We start from the raw sequence: 15,926 nt of genomic DNA on the forward strand, positions 1-15,926 counted from the left end.
TTATGCACCACCTCATATTCTGCAAGGTTGTTGGTACAGGTAGCAGGTAATCTAATTGAGAAAGAATACGTTGCCCCCCGAGGCGATACCAGTAAGATGCCGATGCCACATCTGTCTCCACAAACTGATCCGTCGAAGTACATAGCCCAGGCTCGTACAGAAAGTGCTGCTATATTGGTATTGACCTCTCAGCAATGAGATCTGCTAACACCTGCCCTTTAACTGCTTTGGCGGGTTGATAACGGATATCGAACTCTGATAATGCAAACATCCATTTTCCCAATCGGCTTTTCAATACAGGAGCCGATAGCATGTGTTTTATGACATCCGATTTGCAAATGATGATTACCTCAGCCGATAGCAGGATATGGCGAAGCTTGGTGCATGTAAAAAATAAACAAAGATAAAGTTTCTCCATATCAGGGTACCTTATTTCTGCATCCAACATCCTCCTGCTGAGATAAAATACCACCCTCTCCTTGCCATCATATAATTGTACTACCACTGAAGCAGTAGAGGTGCTGCCAACTGACAAATATATGTAAAATGGCCTATCTTGTTGTGGTGGCACCAACACAGGCGGCCTCGATAAATATTCTTTAATTTCTTCGAATGCTCGTTGCTGTTCTGTCCCCCAGCGGAACTCGTCATTGTTTTTTATTTTCACTAACTCCATAAAGGGTTCAATCCGCCCAGATAGATTAGAAATAAACCTCCTGACGAAGTTAATCTTGCCAATAAGTTGCTGGAGCTCCTTCTTGGTGGTGGGTGGCACCATAGTGCGTATGGCTTCCTGACTTTTTAGGCCAATCTCTATTCCTCTTTCATGAACCAGAAAGCCCAAGAACTGCCCGGCTGACACACCAAAAGCGCACTTTTTTGGATTCATCCTGAGCTCGAACTTTCTAGTTCATTCCAGAACCTGCCGTAAATCATCTAGATGTCCCTCGACCGATGCTGACTTGACCACAATGTCATCAATGTAAATTTCCACCAGATTGCCAATCAAATCATGGAAGATGTGGTTCATGGAACACTGATACGTAGCACCAGCATTCTTCAAGCCGAAGGTCATAACCACATACTCGAACAGGCCCATCGCTCCGGGCACTCTAAATGCAGTTTTGTGTATATCTTCAGGGGCCATGAAAATCTGATTGTAACCTACATTACCATCCATGAAACTTAAAATCTTGTGGCCGGCAGCAGCATTGATCAATGTCTCTGCAATAGGCATTGGGTATTCGTCCTTCGGAGTGGCTCTATTGAGATCCCTGAAATCCATGCACACCCACCATCGGCCATCCTTCTTCTGTACGGGCACAACGCTGGAGATCCACTCGGCGTATCTGCAAGTCCTGATAAATCCAGCTTCTAACATTTTCTCCACTTCTTTTTTTACTTCAACCAGGAGTTCGGCTTTCATCTGCTGTGCCCGCTGTTGGAGTGGTCGAAATCCACTCTTAAGAGGGAGCCGATGCTCAACTATACTGCTATCCAGCCCAGGCATCTCTATGTAATCCCAGGCGAAGCAATCAGCATATTCCTTCAGCAAAGTTATCATCAGCTCTCGTAGAGATGGGTGCAACTTCCTACTTATAAACGTTGGTCGTGGCTTATCCCCTAGACCAATATCTATCTCCTCAAGTTCGTCAGCCGATGTGAAACCATATCCTAACTTCCCATCCTCCGTTAGATCAATGCTGCAGATGGAAAAGGAAGATAGTAAAAAGGATTCCGGCCGATCGTTAAGATTGGCCATTCCATGCATCCCATTATTATTCAAGTTTTTACAAAAAGAATAAGGCCGGCTGTCAGCGCTGGCCATCTCATAACAACTATGTGAAATACTTGACATCAAAAATTCAATTTTTTGGGGCCGATTGCAGGAATCGGCCTCTATAGCTTCGCTGCAACGTCTCGCTTCTTGCGGCTCCTTTATTCTGTAAGGCCGGTGGATAAGACCAGCCTTACTCCATTTTTTGTAGCCTCGATGCGATCACACCCCTCCAATCTCATCCCTGAAATCGGCTCTTGATCCTCCGCATCCCAGATGCTCATGGCGGCATGCGGAAATTTCAATCGAGTCGTCTGCCTGGACCACTTCCACCTCGTCTCCATCCCACTGGATCAAACATTGATGCATTGTAGAGGGAATGCAGTAGTTAGTGTGAATCCAGTCCCTGCCAAGTAAAACATTGTAGGTACTTTTGTTGTTGACGACGAAGAACGAAGTCGGGACGGTCTTGTTTCCAATGGTGAGATCCACACTTAGGACGCCCTGAGCCTCTGAAGTCTTCCCATTAAAGTCACTTAGCGTGACATTGGTCTTGATCAGATCTCCGGTGGATCGGCCCAAACGGCGCAGAACTGAGTACGGCATGATGTTAACTGCCGCTCCCGTATCCACCAGCATTTTATTAATGGGCTGACCATTAATATACCCCTTAAGATACAAGGCCTTCAGGTGCTTGTAATTCTTGGCTTGTGGCTTTTCGAATATCACCGGCCGTGGTCCCAAATCAAGCTGGGCTACCGATGGCTCTTCCTGGGTCCGAGCATGGAACTCTGCAGGAAGTACAAAAACCATGTGTGCATCAGCCGATACCTTCTTATCGGCTTTTGTTGACTTGGGCCGCCATTCCTTCCTGGGAGGGCGTGACTCTTTTTCCTGCACATAGTGGACCTGTTCCGCCAGATCTGGTCGCGCTTTCCTTAAAGTCTCGATGTACTTGGCCTCGGCCTCCTCCAAGCTACGCAGCCACTGAACCCTGCGCTTCTAGGAATGATTAAGTCCGTCAGGGCACCAACGTGGACGATGATACCTATCTTCTTCTTCATCTTTCCTTCATGGTGATCGAACCCGTTCTTGCCGGGTTGGAGCAGGTCCTAGCTGCCAGAAAACTGAATTCCTTGCTTTTGACTTCATTGATCCACACTCTGGGCAATCCCTGACATTAGGCAGTCGGCTCATACCTGAATCCCAACAGTACCTGAAGAACAAGCAGTGCCAATGATCACGGGCATCTTCGTGCTTCCTTAGGCATTTTCCGGTGCGACGCTCATATTCTTCTTCCTCGGATTCCCGCTGGAGGTGCAGCTGGTACTGGTATTCATATTTCCTGAGAAGATCAGAGGAAGTTGGCCGTTGATTCCTTACATACCTTACTTGTTCCTCTGAGACGTACTCTTTCTTCTCTTTTTGGGGCCGATCGCTGGGATCAGCCTCTCTATTCTTGCCCTGGCGGCATGATGCCACCCCCACCATGTTGATGCCAAGCGCGAAGTCCAGTTGTCGCCTTGTAGACCGGTCATAATTTTCTACCATGTTGACACTAGGGAACGGCTGAGTGTCGACTTTCATGGCGGTCTGGCCTAGGATCAATCGGCCCTGCTCAATAGCCGATTGGATTTGCCGATGGAGCTCCTTGCAATCACTGGTGCTGTGGGTAAAAGAATCATGCCATTTACAATATGATCTTCCTTTTAACTCCTGCACCGTGGGAGGTTTATATCCTTCTGGAAACTTCAACTGCTTTTCTTTTAATAATAAGTCAAAAATTTGTTCGACCTTACTCACATCAAAATCAAACCCCTTTGCAGGCCCAGTTTGCTTTACCCACTTGCACGGTACGGGATTTGTGCCGCGAGCCCATTCTGCAACTGATACTTCCATTTCTTCCCCGGAGTCATCGGCTTCTTCTGCATCAGCTAGCGCCACTTGACGCTTAAATCTTTCTTGGTACAGCTTAGGGTGACGCTGCTCATGCGTCGTCAGCTTCTGGACTAGATGCGCCAAAGAAGTGAATTCCTATTGAAAAGCCAGATCTCTGATCGGCTTCAATAATCCCAATGATGCCAATTCAATGGCTTCCTTTTCCGAGATCCGTGTTGAATAACACCTTCATCTCCCTGAAGCATCGAACGAACTCTGCCATGGTCTCTCCATGCTTCTGTCATACCTGCGCCAGATCGGCAATTCCCGCCTCTGCAGCTTCTGAATGATACTGAACATGGAATTGTTCTTCCAGCTGCTTCCAGGTACGGATAGAGTCAGGACCTAATGATGTATACCACCCGAAGGCCGGTCCTGTGAGCGATTGCGAGAAGAACCTTACTCGCAACGGATCTGATACAGAGATCATACCCAACTGTGCCAAATATCGGCTCACATGTTCGATAGAACTAGAACCTTCTGCCCCACTGAACTTGGTAAACTCAGGGAGCCGATACTTAGGCGGCAATGGGATTAGATCATAGTCACTTGGATACGGCTTAGTATAGCCGATCGCTCTCCTCTTTGGTAATATGCCAAACTGATCTCTCAGAATGGCGCTGATTTGCTCCGCTATTTGTAACCCTGGGGCCCGGTAGCATAAGTTGCTAGCCACGCTTGCTTGTCTGCGTCGGCTCCAGAAACCCCTCCAACTACTTTTTGTGTGGAATGTACCAGGTTATTGCTGTCCGGTATGTATGCACACATGTAGCCATGTGGGATTTACTTGGGTGGCTCGCTAAAGAACTGGTGATCCATGGGATCACCTCCCACTTTATAAACCACATAAGCTGGAGCATCATGTGATTCTGCAGCTGCGAGCGCATAAGGCAATGGAGGTCTAGTCTGGAATGGCAATTCTCCCTTATGACTTCCCAAAGTAGGCCCAGTTGGAGAATGTTGATGCTTCATAATTTCTTGGACCACTCGCAAAGCTACACGCTCGAAAGCGTTGACCAAACTTTCAGAATGCCGGTGCAACGAATGAGCCACCGCATAATTTACCTCCTGCCGCAGAGCTCTGGTACGATCCTCAGAAGGGGTAGATCGATCTACTCCGTCAAGAGCACCTTCAGGTGAAAACCCTCTCCACCTAACACCATGGCTACGAGTCCTTTCAAAAGAGTTGATGAGGTTGGCTTCAAATTGAGCCTTGATTTCATCATATCTTTGTTTGTGCTCAGCAGGTAGCTCTTCATAAGTGATTGGATCGTCTCTTGCCATTCCGCTGTCCGCGATTGACGAAGTCAATGGTGATGATGAAGTCGATGAAGATGATGTCGATGATGACGACGAAGTCGATGAAGATGGTCCCACTGGGCGTGCCAGAATGTGTTGTCGGCCAAAATCCACCGGCGGGCAGTGACAGGCAACACGAGGAGCCGGGAGGCTTCCAGGATGGCTGGTGGGCCCCGATCCCTCGGTCAACGGCCCAGTGATCCGGCGCGCACCCTGGCTTGAAGTCGCTAGGCGTGCCACCTGATCCTGCACCTGATCAGGAAGGTGTGACGTGTCAAACTCCTGCGTGCACAGACATGTGTAAAGATTAGTCCGAGCCGTGATCAGCTCATCACCTCCTCCCCGGTATCGGCTATAGAGAGCCGATTGCATCAATACTGGATCAGATCCTTGGAACAGGCAACATACAAATATATATTTAAAGAAATCTTACTTCATGAATATCAATCTAATCCAACCCACGATAACTAAGCCCTCACTGCATGATCGGAACATCCTACACGTGACTGAGCCTAACAAATATACAAAAGCACCGGATGTGACATCCAGGTAATAAGGGATATAGCCTTTGAACTCTAGTATGAAATAGGTATGTTTGTTATAGGTAGTACTAAGGGCTAGGGGTGTATTTGTAATTTCTATACAATATAGGCCCTAAAGTGTTAGTTGGGTGGATTAGAAGGTGGCCTTGAAGCCTAGGAGAAACATAAGATTAGGTGTTAAAGTATGTTATCATGAGGAAAGTAAGCCTTAGAGCAAGAGTAGGGGCCTAATTGTAATTGAACATAGCCATAGGGTCTTTTATGCAAAATGATTATAGAGTAAAAGTAACTTTTAAGTTTACTTGAGGGCCTGCTTGTAAAAAAATACTTGTCATCATGACATTTCATGAATATTTGCAAATATGTCAAAAATTTGATTGAAACTTTGTTTGGTAAGGACAGGGGTAATTCAAATTCTACCTTGATTCAAAATTCAACTTGCAATGTTGCAAACTTTGGGTTTTTGAAATTGAGTCTTAAAGCAAGTTTGTAGAGTTTGAAAAACTCTACAACTTTCATGTTGGATCTTTTCTCATTTGATCTTTGGATCAGTGAGGATTTTTAGTTTTCTGAAAAACCCTTGAACTTTCCAAGATTTTCAAATCAGTCGCTGGTTTCTTTTCCCCTTCTTCTTCCTCTGCACACCCTCTGCTCCCTCTGCTTCTGCTCTGTCGCCGGCGCAGGCCCTTCCCCCTGGTCACTGTCCTGCCCTCGCCGCCGTTCAGCTCCCTTTCCCTCTCTCCCCACGCGTCCCCCCTACTCCTACCGCCACCGTAGCCCTTCCCCGGTGTCGTCCCGCGCGCGTGCCACGGTTCTCCCGAAGCGCTTGCCGATCGCCACCTCGCCGTCCGCCGTTCTGGGTGCAGCCATGCCCAATCTTCTCTACTTCCTCTTCCCTTGCTTCTGCAAAGCAAGCACTGCCATAAACCCAACAACACTCTTCTTTTCTTCAATTGCATTGCTCTGTCTTCCTCCTCGCGATCACCAAGCACCGAGCCGCCGCCGTGCATCCTTTGCTGAAATTCGTCGTGCTCTCTCCACCCCATCCTAATTCCTTCAGCCAGTCGCTCCGCCACCTTCCCCACTAGCCCTCCGACCGGCGCTGATCCAACCCCGGCTTCCCCTCCATTGGAATCGCTTCCATCCCGAGCTGCCCTTCACCGGAACCGCCGAGCCCGACCTCACCGTCGGTAGCCCTCTCCGCCTGATCTCCAGTTCTTCCAGGTACACAGATCAATTCCCCGTAGCACGCTGGTGCTCATGCGCATTTCCTTTGCCCGTGTTCATTGGTCCTTCGCCGGGAATGGCACTGCGCCGCCACGGCCACCGCACCCTCTCGTCGACGGCCAAGTTCCACGGCTACCCTTCGAGCGTACCCCCTTCCCGTATGCTCACCAGGTCCCGTAGATCGTCTTAGGCCCTCCCTCCTGGCCGGGATGCTCGCCGCCGGCGAGAACGCCACCAAGGCCGACCGGCCGGCCATCGCCATGTTCGAGCAAGGACCTATCTGCGATTGAAGTTTTTATCGCAGGGACCCCAGTGCAAAGATACCGAAGACCCCCCCCCCCTAAGTGCTGTATTATTTCATGTGATGCTGTTGCTGTCTTATAAAATTCATAGCAAACCATAGAAAATTCCAAAATTTGCAAAAATAGTTTTGTTAGAAACTAGATTTTAAACTCTACAATTTCTGTTAAGTGAGTTTGATATGAAACCAAATACTTTTAAGTCTATTTTAAATCTAAGATAAGGGGAGCATTATATCCTTAGCTCCTACATGTTGACTTTGTTGATTGTGATTTTTGGTATGCAAGTGATCTATGTTTAGATGTTCGAAACTTTATAACACTTTTTACCCAAAGTTTAAATTCAAGTTTAAATTTGAATTTTAACCCTAAAATATATTTTAATGTTTGCTTTTAATTAATTCCATGATGTAGTCATAAGTTAAGCAAAATTATAAGTTTAGGCTAGAACTTTCTTTGTTTTGGCAATTCTTGAGTGTTAACCTTTTTAAAGTATAGTTTTGATATGAATTAAATGAAAGTGTGTATATTCCCTAATCTTGTATTCTTGCATATCATGTAGACCCGTTTACTCTTGCCGACGGTGATTACGAGCTGATCGCGGACCAAGCCGAGGAAACTCCTGCAGATCCCAGGGACACCGTCGAAGGTCTAACTGAAGCTCCGAACCAAAGTTCGGAAAACCTTGATCCTACTGCCCCCAACCCTACACAAGAAGGCAAGCCCCGGACATAACCCACTATTTTAATTACACTGCAATCTATATCTATTTACGTACTCTATGCATTACGTTCTTAAGAATTGCGTGAAAAACTCTAGTTGCATTTTCTTAGGAACCAATGTATTGAATGTTAGCACTTGAGTCCGACTAGCTGCTATGCTAATAGGACCGGTAGAAGTCGGGTGATTTCCTGTCACTCGCGCGATATAGGAGTTGTAATGTTTACATTCCTGTTATCACTATAAGGATGACAGACAGGAGTTTTATGAGATATCATAGTTGAGAAGATATCCTGTCTGTGTTGTTGAACTTTGATAAGGTCGCAGTGTGTGGTAGCGGTGGTTAAGCATTTGAAAGTACTAACCACATGCCGCGAAATATGGTAAGCGGTAAGCCTAGTAGCCAATCGGCCCGAGGAGTGGACATACCTCCCACCACTCGTCTTGCTTCTTCTGGTTACTTATGTTCGACGTGTGGGAATACGTGTTGCAAGGGCAACCAGGAGTACGGGTTTTGTAGTCGCGCTACAGACGTACGTCCTGCACTTTGGAAGTGCGTATGGTCCTGCAGTCGCTTGTGGTGGATCTGATCCACGAGTCGGAATGAAAGGTAAACAGTTGCTTCAAACGACCCTTTGGTGTTCCAAGCGTGTGAGTTAGGTTATCCTTACAAGGTTGAATTCGATTCAGAATCGTCCGCTTCTCACGCAGATTGAGACTGCTTGATCACTTTACCACATTGAGTAACAAGAGCAATTATTTTATTATCTAAAATGATGGTTGGTCAAAGATTAAACCATGCTTGATTAGTTATAGATGCTTATCTAGAATGGATAATCACATAAAAATTGAAAGCTAAAACTTGATACTAAGGATCTACTTTTAGTTGCTTTTCAGCTAAAATTAAACCCAGGACCGTTACAAGCCTTCATGAGTCTTGCTAAGTATTAGAATACTCAGCCTTGCCTTGTAACTTTTGTTCAGGTAATCCTCCTAATGACTCAGCTCTGCCTGTACCGTGGCCCTATCCTCTGCCTGATGGTTGGTCCGTGCAGTGGGACCCATCCCCGGCCAACGCAGACCCCTCCAAGTGATGTCATGCAAGGGCAAGCATGACATCTACACTGACGACGTGTACAATGTCGTACTTTAAATTCCGCTGTTTGATCTAAAACTTATGTCGGTTTTGTAATAATTTCCCCGGTTGGGAAAAATTATGTTACTTTTAAACACTCATGTAATATATCTGCCTGTGATGTAAAATGTGACGGCCTTTGTATCTCTGGACTCGCCTTCGTGTGGGGTATCTTGTTTCATCCTACATTTGGTGGTTTATCGGGACTATACCCGACAGGCCAAGGGATTATACCGTTTGAAGCACGTTGGAGCCCTTAGGAGTGGACTCGCATACTTGAGCCGGTATAATTCAGGTTGGTTCTGCCACACTGGAGCAAACGACTTGAACAGAGATCACAGAAATAACCGGAAAAGCTGATTCCTAGAGCAACCCCTATTCAAGCTACAAGCCGATACAAAAGCATACTGCCGGAACATTCAACTCGTTTGCAAGGCCTAATCATGCACATATCGAACTAAGCTTCTAAATAAACAGAAACTAGCCATAACAGATCGGATCTACTGATAAAGACAAAACAAGATACAACCATCGCATCCATGATCGAACATGACGATTAAGCACACGAGAGCAACGAACAAAGCATGATCAAGATGCAAAAGGAATAACATCACTCTATGCGTGCTAAGATAACTAATGCTACTCGCCATCTACAAGGCTTCAGAACGAGCAACATATGAACAAACGAGCAAGGGTAATGCTACCCCGATCATGCAGAGCGTGATCGGGGTCGCATGGCACTTACCCGATGAAAAACCCTAAAACAGGGGAGGCGATGCGCCGAGAGTTGTTGACGAATGATTCTATCTTTCTTGTTTATTCATGGTACATATTTATAGTCCGTAGACTTGTCCTCTTTAACTAACCCTAACCAAACACGACACGAATCTTAACTGCCTATATCTAAATTACACGGCCTTTCTAGCCCCAATCACCTGCACAGGGTCCGATTCGCAAGCTTATCGTGACTGCCTTCTAAGCCCATCTTGCTCCATGGCCCACTTCTGGCCCAGTCAGATTATGGCGATAACACAGCCTCACCCCATTTTTTGTAGCTTCCACGCAGTCGCAACCTTCAAAGCTAATCCCTGAGATCGGCTCTTGGTCCTCCGTGTCCCAGACACTCATGGCGGCATGTGAAACTTCAACAGAATCGTCCGCATGGACTACTTCTACTTCATCTCCATCCCATTGAATCAGAAACTGATGCATTGTAGAAGGGATACAGCATCCAATCTCTCCCAAGCAGGACGGTGTACGAGCCCTTGCTGTTGACAACAAAAAATGAAGTAGGGACGGTCTTGCCTCCTACCATCAAATCCACGCTGAGGACTCCTTGCGCCTCCGAAGTTTGTCCGTTGAAGTCACTTAACATGATGTTGGTTTTAATCAGATCCTCAACAGAATGCCCCAACCGGTGCAGCACTGAGTACAGCATTATGTTAACCGATGCTTCTGTGTCGACTAGCATCCTGCTGACAGGCTGGCTGTTTATGTAACCCTTGAGATATAAAGCCTTCAATGCCTGTAATTCCTCTCTTGGGGCTTCTCAAATATGACTGGCCGTGGCCCCAAGTCAAGCTGAGCCACTGGCACCTCCTCATGTCCTGGTGCATGAAACTCTGCAGGAAGAACAAACACCATGTGTGCATCAGCTGATGTCTTTACATCGGCTTTCGACTTCTTGGGACGCCACACCTTCTTGGAAGAACTTGCCTCTACTTTTTGGGGGCGGTGAACTTTGTCCGCCAAATCTGGTCGCGCCTTCCTCAGCGTTTCCAAATATTGAGCCTCGGCTTCTTCTAGGCTACGCAACCGTTGCACCCTCTGCTTCTGGGACCGGTTAAGCTCATCAGGACACCAGCGTGGTCGGTGACATTTGTCTTCCTCACCTTCTGAGTTCCCCCTTATGCGCGATGAGTCGGCTTGTCCATGGCAGGGCTGCACCAGCCCTAAACGCTGAAAAACTGAGGCACTTCTTGCATCTTGCTTCTAAGACTTGCACTCTGGGCAATCCTCAAGAGTGGGTAATCGTTTCATACCAGAATCCCAACAGTACTTGAAGAACGGGCAATGCCAATGATCTCGCGTATCCTCTCACTTCCTGAGGCGTTTCCCAGTGCGCCGCTTGTATTCCTCTTCTTCAGTCTCACGTTGGAGACGCTGTTGATACTGATACTAGTATTTTCTCAGAAGATGAGAGGAAACCGGTCGTTGATTCCTAACGTGCCTCACCTGCTCTTCAGTGATATAGTCTCTTTCTTCTTTTTGGGGACGATCGCAGGAATCGGCCTCCTGCTGTCGTGATGTGTGTCCTGCCATGTTAATCCCGAACGTAAAATCCAGTTGACGACGTGTTGACCGGTCGTACCCTTCCACCATGTTTACATTCAGGAATGGTTGAATATCAACCTTCATGGTGTACTGCCCCAAGATTAATCGGCCTTGCTCAATAGCCGATTGTATCTATCGCCGGAGTTCCTTGCAGTCACCGGCACCATGAGTGAAAGAGTTATGCCACTTGCAGTATGATCTCCCCTGGAGCTCCTGAGCTGTTGGGATATTGCAACCTTTAGGGAACTTCAACTGCTTCTACTTCAAGAGTAATTCAAATATTTGTTTGACCTTGCTCACGTCAAAATCAAATCCTTTCGAAGGTCCTTGTTGTTTCACCCACTTGCAGGACACGGGTTTTGCCCCCCGTGCCCACTCTACAACTGCTATCTCTTGGTCATCCCCAGAATCTTCGGAGTCTTCAGCGTCAACCATTACTACTTGATGTTTGAACTTGTCTTGGTATAATTCTGGGTGGCGTTGCTCGTATACTGTCATCTTTTGTACCAGATGTGCCAAAGAGTTGAACTCCAGCTGGAAAACCAAATCTCTGATCGGTTTTACCAATCCCAAAGACGCCAATTCAACTGCCTCTTTCTCTGAAATCCGAGTCGAGTAGCACTGGTTCTTAACTTCTTTGAAATGCTGGATGTATTCCACCACCGTTTCTCCCTGCTTCTGGCGGACCTATGCCAAATCAGCAATCCCAGCCTCTATAGCTTCTGAATAATATTGTATATGGAACTGTTCCTCTAGCTGCTTCCAGTTGAGGATAGAATCAGGACCCAATGATGTGTACCATCCAAAAGCTGGCCCTATGAGAGACTGCGAGAAAAACCTCACTCGCAATGGATTCGACACCGAAATCATCCCTAGCTGCGCCAGATATCGGCTCACGTGCTCTATGGAGCTGGATCCTTCCACTCCGCTGAACTTGGTGAACATAGGCAGCCAATACTTGAGCGGCAGGGGAATCAAGTCATACTCGCTTGGATACGGCTTGGTGTAGCCGATCGCTTGCCTTCTTGGGAGAATGCCAAATTGATCTCTCAAAATGGCACTAATCTGATCCACTGTATGAACTCCTGGGGCCGAGTGCGTACCTTCGTGACTCGGCCCTGTCGCGTAAGTAGCCAGCCATGCCTGTTTGTCGGCATCGACTACAGATGTTCCCCCAGTTGTTCTCTGCGTGGGTTGCACCAAGTTACCACCATCCGGTATATACGCACAAACATACCCATGCGGTACCTCCTTGGGGGGTTCACTGAAGAATTGGTGATCAGCAGGGTCACCTCCCACCTTGTACATGATGTATGCTGGAGAATTATGTTGCTCTGGAGCTGCAAATGTGTAAGGCACTGGTGGCCTGGCTTGAGAAGGCAACACCCCTTTGTGACTCCCTAAAGCAGGTCCTGTTGGAGAGTACGAGTGTTTCATAATCTCCTGCACCACACGTACCGCGACGCGCTCAAGGGTGTTCACCAAACTCTTAGAATGTCGATGTAACGAATGAGCCACCATGTAGTTGACTTCCTGGCAGAGAGCTTGCGTGCATTCTTCCGTAGGAGTAGACAGATCCACTTCGTCGAGTGCACCTTCAGATGAAAATCCCTTCCATCTGATGCTGTGGTGACAGGTCCTTTCAAATGAGCCGATGAGATTGGCTTCAAAAGCAGCCTTTATTTCATTATACTTCTGCTTGTGCTCATCAGACAACTCTTCATAAGTAATCGGGTTCTCGTTTGGCATCTTGACAATAAAAGTCGATGTAGCCGAAGAAGATGATGCAGTCAATTGTAGTCGAAGGAAGTAGTCGATGAAGTCCCACCGGGCGTGCCACATTGTGTTGTCGGTCAAAACCCACCGGCGAGCAGCGATAGGCAACACGAGGAGCCGGGAGGCTTCCCAGACGGCTGGTGGATCCCGATCCCTCGGTCAATGTAACACCCTAAGGTACCTAGCTTGCATTTATTTATAACTTAATTCGCAAGTAATTAAAATTTATTTTAGGATCAACATGTTTGTGCATTCATGCTGGTGCATAAGTTTTATTTGGTTGAGTGCATAGGGGTTGAATTCAAATTTGAGTTGAATTCAAATAGATTTGAGTTGGTTTGAAAAAGAAAAGGGAAGGAAACAGGAAAGTAGGTCAGTCATTTCCTTCTTTTCTCAGTCATTTCTTCTATTCTCAGTCATTCCTTCTTTTCTCAGTCATTTCTTCTATTCTGAGTCATTCCCGTTCTTTTCTCTGTCATTCTTTCTTTCTCAGTCATTCCCCAACTCGACCCCACCTATCGGTGACCATCCCTTTCCTTCCCTTCTTCTTCCCCACGCCGGTTCCCTCTGTTCCACCCCGCCGTGCCGTCGCTGCACGTGGCCCCGCTCCACCCCGTACACGAACACGAGCCATCGGCCAGTCTTCCGTGCGCGCCCTCCTTCCAGAAGCTTCTTTCCTCGAGCCGAATCGCGCAGGGTGGTTGCACGATCCGCTTCTCCCGCGCGGATTACGACCGCAATCCCCACCGGGGCACGCACGCCCAAACCACCGGCCTTTTCCTTAATTGGCCCCTATAACCCTCCCCTTAAACCCTCCTTGTGCCCTACCGCCACACTGCAGCCGCCCCGAATCCCCAGCACCACCGGCATCTTGCTCCGCCGTGCAGCACCTCTGCTCCGTCGTGGGCCGGCCGCTCCGGTGCATCCTAGCTCCAGCCAAGGCTCGCAGCAGCTTCGCCGTCCCGCCAGGAAGCTTCCCGAGGCTTCCACTCTCGACCCCGAGCCCTGCCCGCGCCGGAATCGAGCCCGAGGACCGCCGCCGGTATCCTGCTCTGCCTTGCGATTCCTCACCGCCGGTGATCCCCGGACCTCCCTAATCCCCGTAGGATCTTCGCAGGGTCCCCACGAGTCGACCCACGGTGATCAGAAGCCTGGAGCACCCCTGCGTCGACCTTCTCCGCGAGCGCCGCCGTTTCTGCAGCTCGGCCCTCGTCGCCGACCAGCTTGCGCCGCTCCTCCGGTCCGTTCAGGCCCTCGGTGAGCCTCAGCATGTTACCTTGGTCCTTTTGCGCTAGATGTCGTAGATCTTTAACCCTCTCTTAGACTAGAACGCCACGCGCTGGCGATGCGCCGCCGTGCAGACCAGCCGCCGCCGCGAGCCCAACCAGATCGGACCAGTCCGATCCCGATCGGACCGTCCGGACCCCCGCTGTTCAGATCGGACCGTCCGACCGGAATGCGTCTGAACCGTTTGATTTAGATCCAACCGCCCAGATTAGAAGCCGCGTACCCCTTTCAGCCGTGGCTGTTTTGTTAAAGAGACCCTGAGCTTTTTGAAAATCAACCCACGGTCCACCATTAGTTCAAAAGTATTTGCAGTTTAGTCCTGTTTTACTCATTTAGACCCCCGAGCTTTCCAGTTTTTGAACCCGCAGTCCATGCCGCGTGTTTTCACATGCTAACCCTGGTGTCTACCCTTTATTTACATTTAGGTCCTTGGTTTTTGCACAGAACCCCCTGGTTTCTCTGTTTTTCTCGCAGAAAAGCCCCTGGACCTTGTGTTAGCCCTAGATTTCACGTCTTAGCGCCTTTTTAGGTGTTCTTTATATCCACGCGATCGTTGTAACGCGTAGAATAGTTCTAGCATAGTTGTCTGTGCTGTTTTTGTGTAATGTTGTACTGTTTTCTTATAGTTTGCTATTGTTTGTGCATGTGTGTATAGGTGGACCATGCTTGACGATCGTGAGTAGACGCGGAGCCTTTGGACGAGTACCAGGAGCAGCCATCTTCTGAGCAGTTCGAGCAGCAGCCGGGAGAGTACGAGGAAGGCAAGTATAACATGAACATCCTATCACTTTTAAATACAATTTCATTCTGCATTTTAATTCTGTATGCCTATAAGGAATTCCTAGCCACTTTATATCCTTTATATATATCCTTTGGGTTGCATTTTTGGTTAGTTGTGCTAGGTTGCTGCGCTATAACATATCTTGGTCCTTTTTAAATAATTTGATTAATGGTCTTATGCAACTTAATCCTGAGAGTGGACCTCTGTTCTGTGTGCTTGAGCGGCTCACGTCTCCTTAAAATATGTTTTTGATAGAAACATGGTTTAGGGGGCCAGCACGGTGCTTAGTGCTTGGTTGGCCACTCTCCATAAGGACCGGTTCATAGAGCGACAATCTGGGACAACCGCGCAACCACAAGACTGGAATGGGACGGTCTTGACTTACTAATTAGGTCGTGTTGGTTCGGGAGTAACTTACCTGAATGGGCAAGAGGGGTGGTAAGCTTCTATGGTCCCTGCTCCTCCAGCTTGGTCTGTGCTGTGTGTCTTGTACCCCCGGAGGTGGGCTCCATCATCGCTGATCCAGAATCCTTAGCGGTTGCACCTTACCAACTTGATCTTTTGTAATGGTCTCGTAGTGTGCTTGCTAGTCATCTCACCTAAGGAAGTGTGATGAACAACTAGCGTAGCTCACGACTTGTGGGTAAAGTTGTGCAACCTCTCGAGAGTGTAAAACTGATATATCAGCTGTGATCACAGTCATGAGCGGCCCAGATCCTCCATCTGATTAGTGGGGTTATCAACCTTTGATTAGGGAGATTTCCCCGGGTGGTTTTGGTTTGGAGGGTTCTCAGTAGTTCTTAATTAACAT

The sequence above is a fragment of the Panicum hallii genome, chromosome 9, assembly GCF_002211085.1.
Source record: "Panicum hallii strain FIL2 chromosome 9, PHallii_v3.1, whole genome shotgun sequence".
NCBI lineage: Eukaryota > Viridiplantae > Streptophyta > Magnoliopsida > Poales > Poaceae > Panicum > Panicum hallii.